Raw genomic sequence first — 16,282 nt, forward strand, 5'->3', positions numbered from 1 at the left:
TTTTATGCAGAGAGTGGTGAGTGCGTGGAATGGGCTGCCAGCGACGGTGGTGGAGGCGGATACGATAGGGTCTTTTAAGAGACTCTCGGATAGGTACATGGAGCTTAGAAAAATAGAGGGCTGTGGGTAACCTTAAGTAATTTCTAAAATAAGTACATGTTCGGCACAGCTTTGTGGGCCAAAGGGCCTGTGTTGTGCTGTAGGGTTTCTATGTTCCTTTGTATCACAATAAATTAAAATTACAAATTAAATTAAGAGTTTGGCACAACATTGTGGGCCGAAGGAACTGTACTATACTGTACTGTTCTAAGTTCTCTGCAGTTTTTTTGATTCCAAGCTGAGGGATGTTCGGATTGATTACAATCTGACGTGAGGAGCAAAGAGATTGATTATCTATGTTATTGATTGCAAGAATTGTCGACTTCATTCAGCATCATGGTTGCCTCAGTTACCATATCTTCCTGCACGATTCTTTTCACAGCAGCAACCCAAACACTCACTCTGTGACCACTAACTAAAAGTAGCTGATGAATGTCTTAATATCTCTCTATAGGGGTAGATATATCTTGAAGATTCAAGATTGTTTAATGACATTTCCAATACATGATTGTAAAGGAGAACACAATAGTTGTTACTGCAGATCAGATGCAGCACAAAAAAACACAATAAGATAAAGAACACAATAAATATAAATACATAAGACAGCTTACATACATAGATTGTATGTCCATAAAGTGATGCTAGGCACAGGACTGTCTGTACGTAAGGTGACTCTGACAGGAAACGATAAAGGAGTGGTAGTTTGGGCAATAGTGTAAAATTTTTAAAAGTTATTTAGCGATATAGCACAGAACAGGCCTTGCCAGCCTTTCGAGCCACTCCGCCCAGCAACCCCATTTAACCCTAATCACAGGACAATTTAAATAACCAATTAACCTCCCAACCGGTACATCTTTGGATTGTGAGAGGAAACTGGAGCACCCAGAGGAAACCCACATGGTCATGGGGAGAACGTACAAACTCCTTACAGAGGATGCGAGGATTGAACTCTGAACTCCGGCGTCCCACTAACAGCGATGCTACCATAGCACCCGACGGATAGCAGTCCAGCTTAAATAGAATTATTGAATCACTCTTCAGAAAATCATCCCACTATGTTCATGTCAACCTACCTGTGTGCACACTCCCATTCCCAGCACCTTGTCCTTCACACTCATTTCTTTGCTGATCCGGGTGCTCACCTTTCTAGATACTTTTCCACAATATGACGTTATGGCATTAAACAATGTTGAATCTTGGTTCTTGAATCTTTTACACAAGAGCTTCTGCAGATGCTGGAATTCCAGAGCAACACACACAAAGTGCTGGAGGAACTCAGCAGGTCAGACTGCACATATGGAAATGAAGTCAACATTTTGGGCCGAGACGCTTCACCAGAAAGGATGATGGAAGATGCCAGGATACGAAGGCGGGGGGGAGGGGAAAGAGTACAAGCTGGAAAGTGATAGGTGAAACCAGGCGAGGGGTGAAGATGAGTGGGTGGGGAAGGGAGAATGAAGTGAGAAGCTGGGAGGTGATAGGTGAAACCAGGCGAGGGGTGAAGATGAGTGGGTGGGGAAGGGAGAATGAAGTGAGAAGCTGGGAGATGATAGGTGAAACCAGGCGAGGGGTGAAGATGAGTGGGTGGGGAAGGGAGAATGAAGTGAGAAGCTGGGAGGTGATAGGTGAAACCAGGCGAGGGGTGAAGATGAGTGGGTGGGGAAGGGAGAATGAAGTGAGAAGCTGGGAGGTGATAGGTGAAACCAGGCGAGGGGTGAAGATGAGTGGGTGGGGAAGGGACAATGAAGTGAGAAGCTGGGAGGTGATAGGTGGAAGAAGTAAAGGGTGAAGAGGAAGGAATCTGAAAGGAGATGAGAGTGGACCATGGGAGAAAGGGATAAAGGGGGAGCTGAGGAGAAGAGGAGAGATGAGGAGGGCCAGGGTGGGGATTGGAAGAAGAAGGAAGGGGAGGGGATAAACTACCAGAAGTTGGAGTGATTAATGTTCATGCCATTAGGTTGGAGGCTATCCAGACGGAATATGAGGTAAATCTTCTCTTTGTTTTACTTTTACTTTATTTATTTTGAGAAACACCACAGTAACAGGCCCTTCTGGCCCAATGAGCTCACACAACCCAACTACACCCATGTGACCTACCCACCCATACAACATGGGAAGGAACTGTTCCTCCACTACGGAGAGCTGTGGGATGTGCAGGCGAGAAGAAGTATGGGTAGGGTTGTATAGATGAGCACAGAAACATGAGCCGTATTGTGCTGTACTGTTCTCTGAACTCACTGCGTTGCAGATGGTAGTGTAGTAGTTAGTGTAATGCTTTACAGTGCCAGCAGGTGCTCTGGTTTCCTCCCACATTCCAAAAATATATGGGTTAGGGTGAGTAAGCTGTAGGAATGCTACCGGAGGCATAGCAACGTTTGTGGGCTGCACCCAGGACATCACCCATGCATTGTTTTGTCATTGACACTGTTTCAACCCGCCACTGTATGTGACAGGTAAAGCTAATCATGCAATAAAAAAGTCAAAAATTGACCACAGTGGAGCCAGTCTCCCGCCAAGTGAACACTAGGGTGGGGAGCGGGCCCAGCTTCAGCTGGACGCCACACCACTCCACCCCCAGCGGAGTGCACCGGACCCTGTGGCTTCAGTCTCTGTCCTTGCACATACAAGATAACAAGCCCATACAGAATATCAGTAAAAACACAAGCACACAAAACACATATAGTCCAGACCCTTCAGCTGACCACAATGAGGCTTCCAGCCGGATGCTGTGCCACGCCGCCCTGGTAGAGTACGCTGGTTTGGGCGTCTCTTTATCGGCAGCTGTAAAACAGCAGCCCCGCGACCTGAGGCCGAGAGTCCACGAGTGCGGCCAAAAACTGCGGCCGACCACAACAGAGCTTGTCTTCTGCCGAGCAAAACACTGGGAGGGCAGCACCGACTCCGTCCCAGATGCCGAACTGCACCACCCCCCCCACCCCGGAGGGGCACACTTGTCGCCCCTGGGTGCCTGTGACCCGGCAACACTGTGGCTTGCGGCCGAGTTCTTGCTACGACCGAAGCCACGCAGCTCCCTCGCCACCCGCCCCTGTTCTCAGCCATTAAACCAATGAATCGAACTTGCAGCATGACTGATGAACAACGTCCAAAAGGATCTCGCAATGGCAAAAAGAGTGATCGTGATGGCCGCTCACTATTAGACTGTAAGCCTCCATCGACTCAGGCAGCAGCTCCTTCATTACCTCTGCCAATGAGCAACTCGCTGATGGTGTCAACCTGCAGTACTTTAAGTTCTTAATGTATTGCAGGATCTTGCAACCATTAGGAATAGGTTTAAGAAGGACAGTAGCATATTTTGTTAACCTCTGTATGTGACCAAATGAGCTGCCATTTTACTGGAAGTACAATATTTATAGTGGCAATGTACAATGTTTGTAATGACCAGTGTGAGCAAAAATCTTGTGCTGTGCAATTTCTTGCCCAGTGACGACCACAGTGAACTTTTAATTGGAAGTAAAGCTGAAGCTATTCTAAGGATAATAAGCCATATCACTTTAAATGAACTAGCTGTTGTTTTGCTCTTCACACCCTTTGCCTCTTTGGGACTCGACACACTGAATCAATAATTTCTTCAACAAAAACGGTATAAATAAGCCAGTTCTAAAATCTGCAGGTGAGTCATTGCAAACTCCTCATTATCAGCACCGTCCGCATCAGAAGCTGGAAAAGGAAATGTGATTGTATACGATCGTGAAATGTACCCAACAGGCCAACCAGATAGAAGGTGACAAACTTCTGCGCGCAGTTTAAATTCTTTTGTGCGCTAGTAGCGAAAGATGTGTAATCACGCACATGTGCCCACCATAGAGGGAACACTGGCGATGTAACATTGCGGAATGTAAGATCACAGTGGTGGCGACTAAGGGAGGGGTGGAGGAGTATCCTTGATAAGGAAACAACCAAACTTCAATAATAAGCGGATGCTGTAAAGAGCACAGCAGTTATGATTCATTGCCAATTGTAAGAAAATACATCCTTAATATTTGCGCATTCCTGTCAGCCTATTGTTAGACTGTTTATTCATTTTTCAGGATGTGCAGACTTCTGACACGCACTTCTCTTCATGAGAACCTCCGTTGGCTGAGGCCGACTGTGGATGTTACATTCCAGCTGTTTACATGATACGCAAGCCCGGGCAGTGAGACATGGAGAGTGAGCTGTTGCCCATGTAGCAGGCTCCTCCTCTCCACGCAGCTGATGAATCCAAAGGAATGGCAACGAGCGATACAGTTTGGTACCAGCAGCATCACAGGAGTTGCCAATCACCTTTGAACTTTACGTAAGACTGCCTTAGGGACTCCAGCACCGGATTTTTCCTCGGGGTTTACTCCCAAAGCCTTCCCCATGAGTGGGTGTAGCCGCAAGGCAGCGGAGGCTTGAGATCAGAATTTTCCTTCTCCTAGCTGAGCTGCCAACCACGGCTGGTGAACCCCATCTGTCCAAAGGGACTGGTTTTAAGGCACCTCTTGCATAGCCTCTGGGATAGAATGGCTTTCAACGCTATGCCAGACTAGGTGGCACTCAACCACAACAACATGTCACCACGTACAACCCTGAGATTCATTTTCTTGCAGGATTCATTTTTGTGATAACCACTGTGATTCAGTAATCCATCAACATTTTCTAAAACTTAAAAGGGAACACACTAGAAATATTGTGATCAGTCCTGTTCGCCTCATTATTGAAAGGATGCCTAAGAGAGGGCAGAGGAGATTCACCAGGATGCTGCCTGGATGAGAGAGCATGTCTTATGAGGAGAGGTTAAGTGAGCTGGTGCTTTTCCCTTTGGAGGGAAGGGGATGAAAGGTGACTTGATAGAAGTGTACAAGATGATAAGAGGCATAGACAGAGTGGACAGCCAGAAACTTTTTCCCAGTATGGATGTTGCCAATCTGAGGTGTTTGGAGAGAAGTATAGAGAGTGATGGGCGGTAGAGGCAGAATATTAGGGTCATTTAAGAGACTCTTAGATAGGCACATGGATGTTTGAAAAATGGAGGGCTCTGTGGGAGGGAAGGGTTAGATTGATCTTGGAGTAGGCTAAAAGGCTGGTACAACATCTTGGGCCGAAGGGCCTATACAGTGCTGTAATGTTCTATGTTCTATATTCTACTTAAAACAACAAACATTCTTTATCTGTCACTGTGGTCATCCCCCTGAGGGTGGAATTGCTCTGCCTGTGACCATAAGAATCTGCAGGGATTGTGGACACAGCTCAGTACATCACAGGAACAAGCTTCCCCTCTGTAGAATTTGTCTACACTTCTCACTGCCTCAGTAAAGCAATCGACACAAAGACTTACCTACCCCAGACACTCTCTCTTCAGCTCCCTCCCAAGGGGTAAAGGGTAATAAAGTCTGAAGGCATGAAGTGCTGTTCTACCCTGCTGATATAACATGACTGAATGGTTCTCTAATATGATAACATGGACCCTTGGCCTCACAATCTGCCTCATTATGACCTTTCACCTTGCTTATGCCCTCCAAGAGGATCACAACCTTGTCATTGGGTTTGGAGGCTTTCATGCCTCAATGACCCAGAGAGCTATGTTGGTTGGAGTCAGGGTCTTGTGCTTTGGCTCTTGGTCGGGTCACCCATGCCAAACAGGTCAAAGGGTAGAGGCCAGACTAGGAGTGGTCCACCCATCCTCCAGGTTTGGGGGTTCAGCTGAGGACTGACAACCCTGACTAGTTAAACAATATTGTTACAGAAACAGCAATGAAGAATCCTTCTACATCTGAGTGTGACGGTATGGACAGGCAGAGAAGGGGGATCATCATTGCTGCCCGAAATGCTGCTGGTGTAACAGGCCAACGGACCTTATTTACGCACCTTATAAGAAGTGTATAAGTACATTGAATTAAATTGAATTGAATTGAATTGAATTGAATGATCTTTATTGTTATTACACATAGGTACAATGAAACTCTGTTTGGCTTCCTCTCAGGCAATCAAACAAAGCGGTAGCTAAAAACAAGACAGTAATAGAAAAACAGTATTAAATACATGCTTGTATTTATTCACACTTTATTCCTTATCAGTACTTTAACCTCTAACTTTATTTTTATATAATTCTTTACTCTTTATAATTGATGAATGCCGTTGTTTTTTGTTGCATGTCATGCCCCGACCTACACACCACAGCAAATTCCAATACAATATATGGTGAATAAGTTCATCCTTGATCCCTGCCTACCTGCACTACACTTTCTTTGTAGCTGTTACACTTTATTCTGCGTTTTGTTGTTGTTTTACCTTGTTCTGCCTCAATGCACAGTTGTAATGATCTGATCTGTGTGAACAGTGTGCAAGACAAGCTTTTCACTGTATCTCCGTACATGTGACAACAATAAACCAATCTAATGATATAGAGCTAATCTACTGGAAAATCCTGTTGATTTGTGGTCAATATTACCACAAGCTGTTTTTTGAAGAAATCTCAGACAGTAAGACCATAAGGCATAGGAGCAGAATTAGGTCATTTGGCCCATCAAATCTGTTCTGCTATTCCATCATGGCCAATTTAACATCCTTCTAAACCCCATTCTCCTGCCTTCTCCTCCTAATCTTTGACACCATTACTAATCAAGAACCTATCGACCTCCATTTTAAATATTTTGGTCTCCACCGCTGCCTGTGTCAATGAATTCCACAGATTCACCAACCTCTGGCTAAAGAAATTCCTCCTCATCTCTGTTTTATTCTACGGTGTGCACTCTGGTCCTAGACTCCCCCTCTATAGGAAACCTCCTCTCCACGTCCACTCTTTCTAAGCCTTTCAATATTCAATAGGCTTCAATGAGATCCTCCCTTTTTCCTCTAAACTCTAGTGAGGTAGCTCAGAAGTTTGACTGCGGCCCCAGCACCAATTTTCCAGACAATATTCTGGCTCGGCTCTGCCGCTCTCACACCAGGACCCCAAGGATTCTTAGTTAAGCTTGCAGCGCGGAGCTGAAAGAGGAGAAGTCAGCCAGCATCTGCGACACTCGTATGCGCAGAGCTGCAAAGCACCAGGCTTGTGCAAGTGTTCCCGCTCCTACAAGACTGCTAAAAGGCCGCAGGGTTGCAACACGCATTTATTTAATTTGTGGAACTCTCCATATTTGGGATTTTCCATTGATGTGAAAAGAATTGCAGAATAAAGCCCTTTACATGGAACAATGATCCTCTGAATAAGGTTTCAGTCAGCGGTACATTTGATGCCAGTGTCCAATAACATCGGGCCTCGGTGTAGCCTTGCAAGCAATTAGGTGCACCAGAGGATCGGTAACCACAATACCTGTTTCTCACCTGCCTTGCTTCACTGAAACGTTCATGCAGACGATCCTGTTTCACCGCACAGTTTGCTGATCTGTGCGTTTTACTCTCGTTAATCATTTACTACCAGTGATGTAAATGACCCAATCCCAAATTCGAGATGGGGGGGGGGGGGGTTGCTGGATCCAATGATTCGGTGTATCTTTGTCTCATGGGCAGCTTTACTCTTGATGGCTTTAATGTTGTGTTTCTGATATGAGTCTCCTTCAGGACCTTTCAAAACTACAAGCATTTTCATTCCCCATTCAACAGACGTCAAATTACTAAGCAATGCAATCTCAGTAAAGGATGCAGAAAACTCAGTCGTAGCCTCATCCCTTTTGACCCACTTTCAGTCAAATAGTTGCAGTTTCTCAAAATATTTGTTGGAAGAATTCGTTAAAGTCTTATGAGGAAATGTTGAATGAGCTAAGGCTTTTCTCTTTGGCACAAATGGGGCTGAGCTCGACAGAGATTCAAAGTTCAAAGTAAATTTATTATCAAAGTACATATGTAAAAATCACCATATACAACCCTAAGATTTATTTTCTTGAGGGCAATCACAGTAAATCCAGGAAACGTAATATAATCAATGAACGTCCACGTACAACAAGACAGTCGACAGCCACTGTGCAAAAGAAAATAGATGTGAAAATACAAAATAAAAAATAGAAATAGTAACAATAACAATAAATAAGCAATAAATATTGATAACATGAGATGAAAAGTCCTTGAAAGTGTGTCCATAGGCTGTGAGAACAGTTCAGTGATGGGGGGAGTGAAGCAGAGTGATATTATTCCCTCTGATTCAAGATTCAAGATCATTTAATGTCATTTCCAGTTCATAAGTGTAAAGGAGAACAAAATAATTGTTACTCTGAACCCAATGCAGCACAAAAAAAACACAATAAGATAAAGAACAGAATAATAAAAACCATAATAAACATAAATATTTAAGATAACCGATATACATAGTTGGATTATATGTACATGAAATGACACTAGACACAGGGGTGTCTGTACACAAGGTGACTGACAGGAAATGATAAAGTAGTAGTGGTGGGGGTGTGGAGGGGTGGGTTAGTGGGTGAAGGTGTTGATCAGCCTGATTGCTTGGGGAAAGTAACTGTTTTTGAGTCTGGTGATCCTGGTGTGGATGCTACGTAGCCTCCTCCCTGATGGGAGTGGGACAAACAGTCCATGAGCAGGGTGGCTGGGATCCTTCATGATGTTCCTGGCCCTTTTCCAGCACCTTTCTGTATATATGTCCTTGACGGTAGGTAGGCTGGTGCCAGCGAATGCATTGGGCAGTTTTGACTACCCGTTGTAGACCCTTCCTGCCCACCGCAGTGCAGTTTACGTACCGTGCTGGGATGCAGACTGTTCGGATGCTCTCTACTGTGCATCTGCAGAAGGACGTGTGTATAGCTGAACAAAGTCCAGCTCTCTTCAGCCTCCTCAGAAAGCAGAGGAGCTGGTGAGCTTTCCTGATTGTGTAGGATGTGTTCTGGGACCATGAGGGGTTGTATGAGATGTTCACTCCCAAGAGTTTGAAACCGCTCACAGTTTCCACTGCTGTGCTACCGATGAAAAGAGGGGTGTACGTGGTGTGAGCCCCACCACTGTATTTAATAATGAAAGTAAATTTATTGTCAATGTACATAAACATTACCATAATACATTGAAATTCATTTTCTTGCAGGTATTTATAGGAAAATGAATACAATAGAATTTATGAAAAGCCATACACAAACAGGGCGGTGGAGTGGAGATATGCCTGTACCAAAGGTGGTGTAAAGCACTCCTTCCCTCCGCTAGCCTGCAGGTCACCCTTGGCTTGAAAAGTCAACTGTACTTTTTTCCACAGATGCTGCCTGGCCTGCTGAGTTCCTCCAGCATTTTATGTGCGTTGCTTGGATTTCCAGCATCTGCAGATTCTCACTCGTCTGTAAGTTGTGAAATCAGTTCAGTGGTGAGCTGTGTGAAGTTACCCCAGTTCAGGAGCCTGATGTGTTGGGCCCAGGAGAGATCCTCTGAGATGTTGTTTTCCTACTAAGGAGAACGGAACACGAGAACATAGCATTGCCCTATTGTGGTGAACTAGATATACCTGTCTGACTGCTCCTGTGGCTCCTCCCAAGACCCTGCTGACTACCCCTGTGGCTCCTCCCACAGACCCCTGTATAAAGGCGACTGTGGCCTGCTGCTCTCCCTCATTTCCCCAGGATGTAGTGTTGTTCTTCAGTCAATAAAAGCCGATATCTCACTTCCTAAGTCTCGGCGTGAGTTATTGATGGTGCATCACCTATCACCAACTATCCTGTAGAATATATCTTGAAAATGAATATTTAGTCTTATAGAGTCATAGAAAGCAACTGCACAGAAACAGGCCCTTCAGCCCATCTAGTCTGTGCTGAACTATTAATCTGCCAAGTCCCATCACCTGCAAATCAACCATAGCCCTCCATACCTTCCCCATCCATGTACATATCCAAATTTCTCTTAAATCAAATCTGCATCCACCAGTTACAGTGGCAGCTTGTTCCACACTCTCACATCCCTCTGACTGAAGAAGTTCCCCTTCAAATTCTCCTCAAACATATCACTTTTCACCCTTAACCCATGACCTCTAGTTCTAGTCTTACCCAACCTCAGTGGAAAATTCCTGCTTGCACTTACCCTATCTATACCTCTCATAATTTTGTATATCTCTATCAAGTCTCCCCTTAATCGTCTATGTTCTAGGGAATAATGTTCTAGTCTATTTAACCTTCCTCTCTAACTGAGGTCCCCAAGTCCCAGCACCATCCTTGTAAATTTTCTCTGCACTCTTTCAATCTTAGTTACATCTTTCCTGCAGGTAGGTGACCAAAACTGCATGCAATACTCTAAATTAGGCCTATCACATCTTATACAATTTTAACATAACATCTCAGCTCCTGTACTCAACACATCGATTATGAAGGCCAATGTGCCGAAAGCTCCTCTTTATGACCCTATCTACCTGTGACACCACCTTCAAGAAATTATGGATATGTATTCCCAGATCCCTCTAGTCTGCCACATTCCTTAGTGCCCCTGTACTCAGCATGTAAGACCTACCCTGGTAGGTCCTTCCAAAGTACAACACCTCACACTTGTCTACATTAAATCTATCTGCCATTTTTCCAGCTGGTCCAGGTCCCACTGTAAGCTTTGATAGTCTTCTTTGCTGTCCACTACACCTTCAGTCTTGGTGTCATCCGCAAACTTGCTGATCTACTTAACCACCTTATCATCCAGATCATTGATCTAAATGACAAACAACAATGGATCTGGCACTGATCCCTGCGGCACATCATTAGTAACAGGCCTCCAATCAGAGAAGCAATGATCTACTAGTACTCTCTGCCTTATCCTGCAAAGCCAATGTCCAATCCAATTTACTACCTCATCTTGAATGCCAAGTGACTAAACCTTCTTGAACAACCTTCCATACGGGACCTTGTCAAAGGCTTTGCTAAAGTCCATGTAGACAACATCCACTGACTTGCTGTTATCCACTTTCCTGGTAACTTCCTCAAAAAACTCTATAAGATTATTTAGACACAATTTACCATGAACAAAGCCATGTTGACTGTCGCTAATCAGCCCCTGAATATCCAAATATTTCTATATCCAGTCCTTTAGAATACCTTCCAATAACTTTCACACAACTGATGTCAGGCTCACTGGCCTGTAATTCCCTGGCTTATTCCTTTCTTGAACAACAGAACAACATTAGCTATCCTCCAATCCTCTGGCATTGCACCTGTGACTAAGGATGTTTTAAATATATCTAATTGGGCCTCGGCAATTTCTGCACTAGCCTCTCTCAAGGTACGAGGAAACAAATCATCAAATCCTGGGATTTATCCACGTAATTTGCCTCAAGGCAGCAAACACCTCCTCCTCTGTAATCTGAAGAGGGTCTGTGACCTCGCTGTTGCTTTGCCTCACTTCCATAGACTCTGTGTCCATCTCCCGAGTAAATACAGACAGAAAAAAATCTATTTACAATCTCTCCCATCTCTTTTCTTATTCCAGCTTTTTACAAGACTCTGTCCTTCCATGGTATTTTCATCATTCTTCTCAAAAAACCACACTTGTGCAGCTTTGAGCCTTCCCTCATCTTGCTTCGATATTGTCCAACATTCACTTCCATATGTTAGTGTGGAACGAACAGCACCACAACATTGAGTTTCATACCCATAGAAATTACGGCATCCTTCAGTATTTTGCTCAAAAGCTTGAACATGCATTTAGCAATCCCAATCCTTCCTCTACTTTAAACTATACTCTTCCTTATTAGTTATTAGAACTCAGATGACAAAGTAATAGGACCAAATTGACAGTGTACACAAGATTATAGTTTATAATCTTACAAGATTATAGCTGTCGGAGTCAAAGAGCACGGCAGCAGAACCTTTGGCCCAGCTGGTGCATGCCAACCAAGATTCAAAGTTCCAAAGTCGCAATGCTCATCTGTCACCGAGTCTGTTTATGTTAATGCTGTGTCGATGACCGCAGAGCCAGTTCCAAGCTGAATTGTCCTGATCAACTCGCGCAAATAGCAGAAAGAGAGCAAGCAGAAACACGTAGAACATGAACCGCAGAGTCTTTCAAACCCCAGCCCGCAACGCGCTCAGCACCGGGGGCAGTAAACATTAAACCACAGAGTCCCGCAGCCACGGGTCTCGCTGCTGAGTCAATCGAATCTGCACTCTCCAGTGGTAGCAGTGAGAGGAATGCGGTTCAAACGCAGGCTGATGGCGCTGAACATCCGCTCGTCTTCCACTCTTGTCCTTGTCAAATTCAATGTTGCTCGGCACTTTAATCGACGAGGAGTAATGGAGGTGACCGTGGGTTGGTGTTCCACCATTAGGAAGCAATGGCTGCACACTCCACTCCCAACCTTGCCGAATTCCCCAGGAGATAGCAGAAGCACTGACCACTCAGTCGGCCCAAAAACTCTTCAACAAAATGTTCCCATCTAAGCTCATCCCATTTACCCACGTTTGGCACAAATCCTTCTAAATCAGGGGTCCCTAACCGGGGGTCCATGGACCCTTTGCTTAGTAGTATTGGTCCATGGCATAAAATAAGCTGTGAACCCCTGCTCCAGACCTTTCCTATCCATGTACCTGTCCTCATGTCTTTTAAAGGTTGTTATTGTATCTGCCTCAACCACTTCCTCTTGAAGTTCAAAGTGATGCTATTATCAAAGTACATATACATCACCATATACGACCACTTTCCCGCCGGCACTCACAGCAGAACAAAATTACAACAGAGTCAGTGAAAAACTGCACACTAACGAAGACAGACAAACAACCAATGAGCAAATACAAAAATATAATAAATTATAGCCGGTGTCTTAAATGTAATCAATCTCCCTCAAAAGATAATTGGTAGGTTGGCTTTTTTTTGAACTAAGCTCTTAAACTGTGGAATTCAATAGTTGAAGCTATAAGGGGTGCAGACATTTCTAAACGCCTGCTCAGAACCTGTTTATTTACCCTTGATTCTAACTTCTTAAATTTTATTTTCATATTTGTCTCTTTATCACATTGTAAAGCATTTTGAACTACATTGTCTGTATGAAAAGTGCTCTATAAATAAGTTATTATTATTATTGTTATAAATAGTAAATGAATATTACTGAGAACATGACTTGTAGAATCCCTGAAAGAGAGTCTTTGGGTTGTTTACAGTGTTGGGATGAGTGATGTTAGCCCCCCGGTTCAGAATCCTGATGGTGAGGGTCCTGAGTCTCCTGTGCCTCCCTCCCGATGGCAGCAGTAGGAAGGGAGCGTGGCCTGGGTGGTAGAGGCTGTTGATGATGGATGTTGCTTTCTTGTGCCTGTGCTTCTTGTAGCTGTGCTGACTGGTGGGGAGGGCTTTCCCGCTCTACCCCTCTCCACCTTCTGCAGGAATCGTTCCCTCCGCGACTCCCTGGTCCACACGTCCCTCCCCTCGGATCTCCCACCTGGTACTTATCCCTGCAAGCATAAGTGTCCCCACACCTCCTCTCTTACCACCATCCAGGGCCCCAAACAGTCCTTCCCGGTGAGGCAACACTTCACTTGTGAATCTGTTGGGGTCATCTATGCATCCGGTGCGGCCTCCTCTACATTGGCGAGACCCGACGCAGATTGGGGGACCGCTTCGTCGAGCACCTCCGCTCCGTCCGCCACAACAGACAGGATCTCCCGGTTGCCACCCACTTCAACTCTCCTTCACATTCCCATTCAGATATGTCCATACATGGCCTCCTCTACTGCCATGATGAGGCCAAACTCAGGTTGGAGGAGCAACACCTCATATACCGTCTGGGTAGTCTCCAGCTCCTTGGCATGAACAATGAATTCTCCAACTTCCGGTAATTCTCTCCCCCTCCCTTCCCCCATCCCAGTTTCATTCTGCCTCCTCCTCCAGCTGCCTATCACCTCTCTCATGATTCTGTCTTCTTCTACTACCCATAGTGCTTTCCCCTTACATTCCTTCTTCACCTTTCCTGCCTATCCCCTCCCCCACCCCTTGATCTTTCCCCTTACTGGTTTTTCACCTGGCACCTACCCTCCTTCCCACCATCCCCCACCTTCTTTATAGGGCCCTTGCCCCTCCTTCTTCAGTCCTGACGAAGGGTCTTGGCCCAAAACATTGACTGTTCATTTCCACAGATGCTGCCCGATCTGCTGAGATCCTCCAGCGTGTTGTGTGTGGGGCTTTTCCTGGGATGGACTGGGCTGTGACAGGCTTTTCTACTCCTGAGCATTGATGTTTCCATACCAGGCCAAGATGCAACCAGTCACGATACTCTTCCATGTGCATCTATAGAAGTTCGACAAAGATTTTGCCGACATGTTGAACTCCATCCTGAGGTCCCATTATATACCTAAGACCTGCGCCCTCTAGTTCCTCATTCCCCAGTGGAACTGTCCATTGACCTATCTGTGCCCCTCGTGGCTTTATACACCTCGGTAAGATCTCCCTCATTTCCCATGCTCCAATGAAAGTATTCCCAACCTGCTCAAACTCTCTCCATAACCCTCCAACAACGGTGATGCCCTTGAACCCCAAGAATAACGAGGAAAATAGTCACAACCCTGGTTGTACTTTACAATATTTAATTGTCTGGAAAGTGCTTTGGGGCATCCTAAGACCAGAAAAGCACTGTATAAATGCAAACGTGTTATTTTAAGAGTTGAGTGGGTCATTAAAATCTCTTAACTAATCTAAATACTGCACAAATGATGGAAAATGAGCAAGCGCCTCTACGAGTGAAGGGCTGCTCAGCCCCAAGGTCATAATTTCAGTAGGTATCATTTGATCTTAATGGGGGGGGGGGTGGAGTGTCATGGAAAGTCAGAAATCTCCAACGTCATTTCGCTACTAGATCCTATCTTCCTGACTTGGCAGCTCACCAGGAGTTGATGCGCAGGTGACCATGATTGCTCAGAAACACAAGAGATTCTGTGGTTGTTGTAAATACAGAGCAGGACACACAACATGCTGGAGGAACTCAGCAGGTCCTGATGAAGGAACTTGGCCCGAAACGTCAACCGATCCATAGATGTTGCCTGACGTGCTGAGCTCCTCCAGCATTTTGTGTGTGCTGCATTATTAATCAGAATCAGGTTTATTACTACTGACGTATGTCATGAAATTGGTTGTTCTGTGGCAGCAGTACAGTGAAATATACTATTGCTGAGATACATTCCAGGGTGTGCTGGGACACATCGTCAGTGATGTAACCTGGGGTCAGTGGGTGTTTCAACGTCAGACACTCTCACCCAGGTGACCCTGCCAGAGTTGATCAGGCCCAGGCTGGTGTCCCAGCACCATTGGTCCACGGGTCACCCCTCTTGATCCATAGCCATCTGGAGGCTTGATCAGCCCCCTCTGGGGTGGCTCTTTTCTTTGCAGCCCCCGTGATACCAAGGAGAGAGTAGGTTCCGCACAGCAAGTCGACAGCAAAACCTCTACACCCCTCCTCTACAGACTTCCCCTGTGCCCCCCAACTCTGTCTCTGGCACTGCCCCACCAGCTCCTGGTATCTGGCTTTCTTACGCTCAAACGCCTCCTCAATCCGGTCTTCCCAAGGGACTCCCAGTTCTACCACGACCATCTGCTTTGAGGTTTCTGACAGGGTGACCGGGTCAGGCATTAGGAATGATGATGTGATGAGGTCAGGGAACTTTAATTGTTTTAATTACTGCAAGTTACAATAAGAAATATTTTTAAAAAAATTAAATACTGTACTTAGTGCGAAAAGAGAGGAAAATAGCGAGGTAGTGTTCGCTGATTGTTCAGAGATCTGATAGCAGAGGGGGAGAAGCTGATGTTAGTAACGAGAAGAGGGCATGTCCTGGGCAGCGAGGGTCCTTAATGATGATGCCACCTTCTTGAGGCATCACCTGTTGAAAATGTTCTTGTGGGTAGCGAGGCGAGTGCCTGCAATGTAGCTGGCTGAGGTCTGGCCGCATCTACAGCCTCTGCAGCCTTTCCTCATCCTGTGTATTGGAGCTGCCATACCGGACGATGTAACCAGTCAGAAAACTCTCCATGGTACATTGTACACGGTGACAGCGATAGCTAGACATCATCAACACAAGAGACCCGAAGCTACTCACACAAAACACTGGAGGAACTCAACAGCTCAGGCAGCATCTATGAAAAAGAGTAATTCGTCAACATTTTGGGCCAAGACCCTTCATTAGGACTGGAAAGGAATAAAGTGGTGAAGAAAGAAAAACTGGAAGGTGACAGGTGAAGCCAAAGTGCTGATCTACTGGGATTTTCATGCACAACGGTCTCTAGCGTTTACAGAGAATGGTGTGAAAAACAA

This window comes from Hemitrygon akajei, chromosome 11 (genome assembly GCF_048418815.1).
Source record: "Hemitrygon akajei chromosome 11, sHemAka1.3, whole genome shotgun sequence".
Lineage (NCBI taxonomy): Eukaryota > Metazoa > Chordata > Chondrichthyes > Myliobatiformes > Dasyatidae > Hemitrygon > Hemitrygon akajei.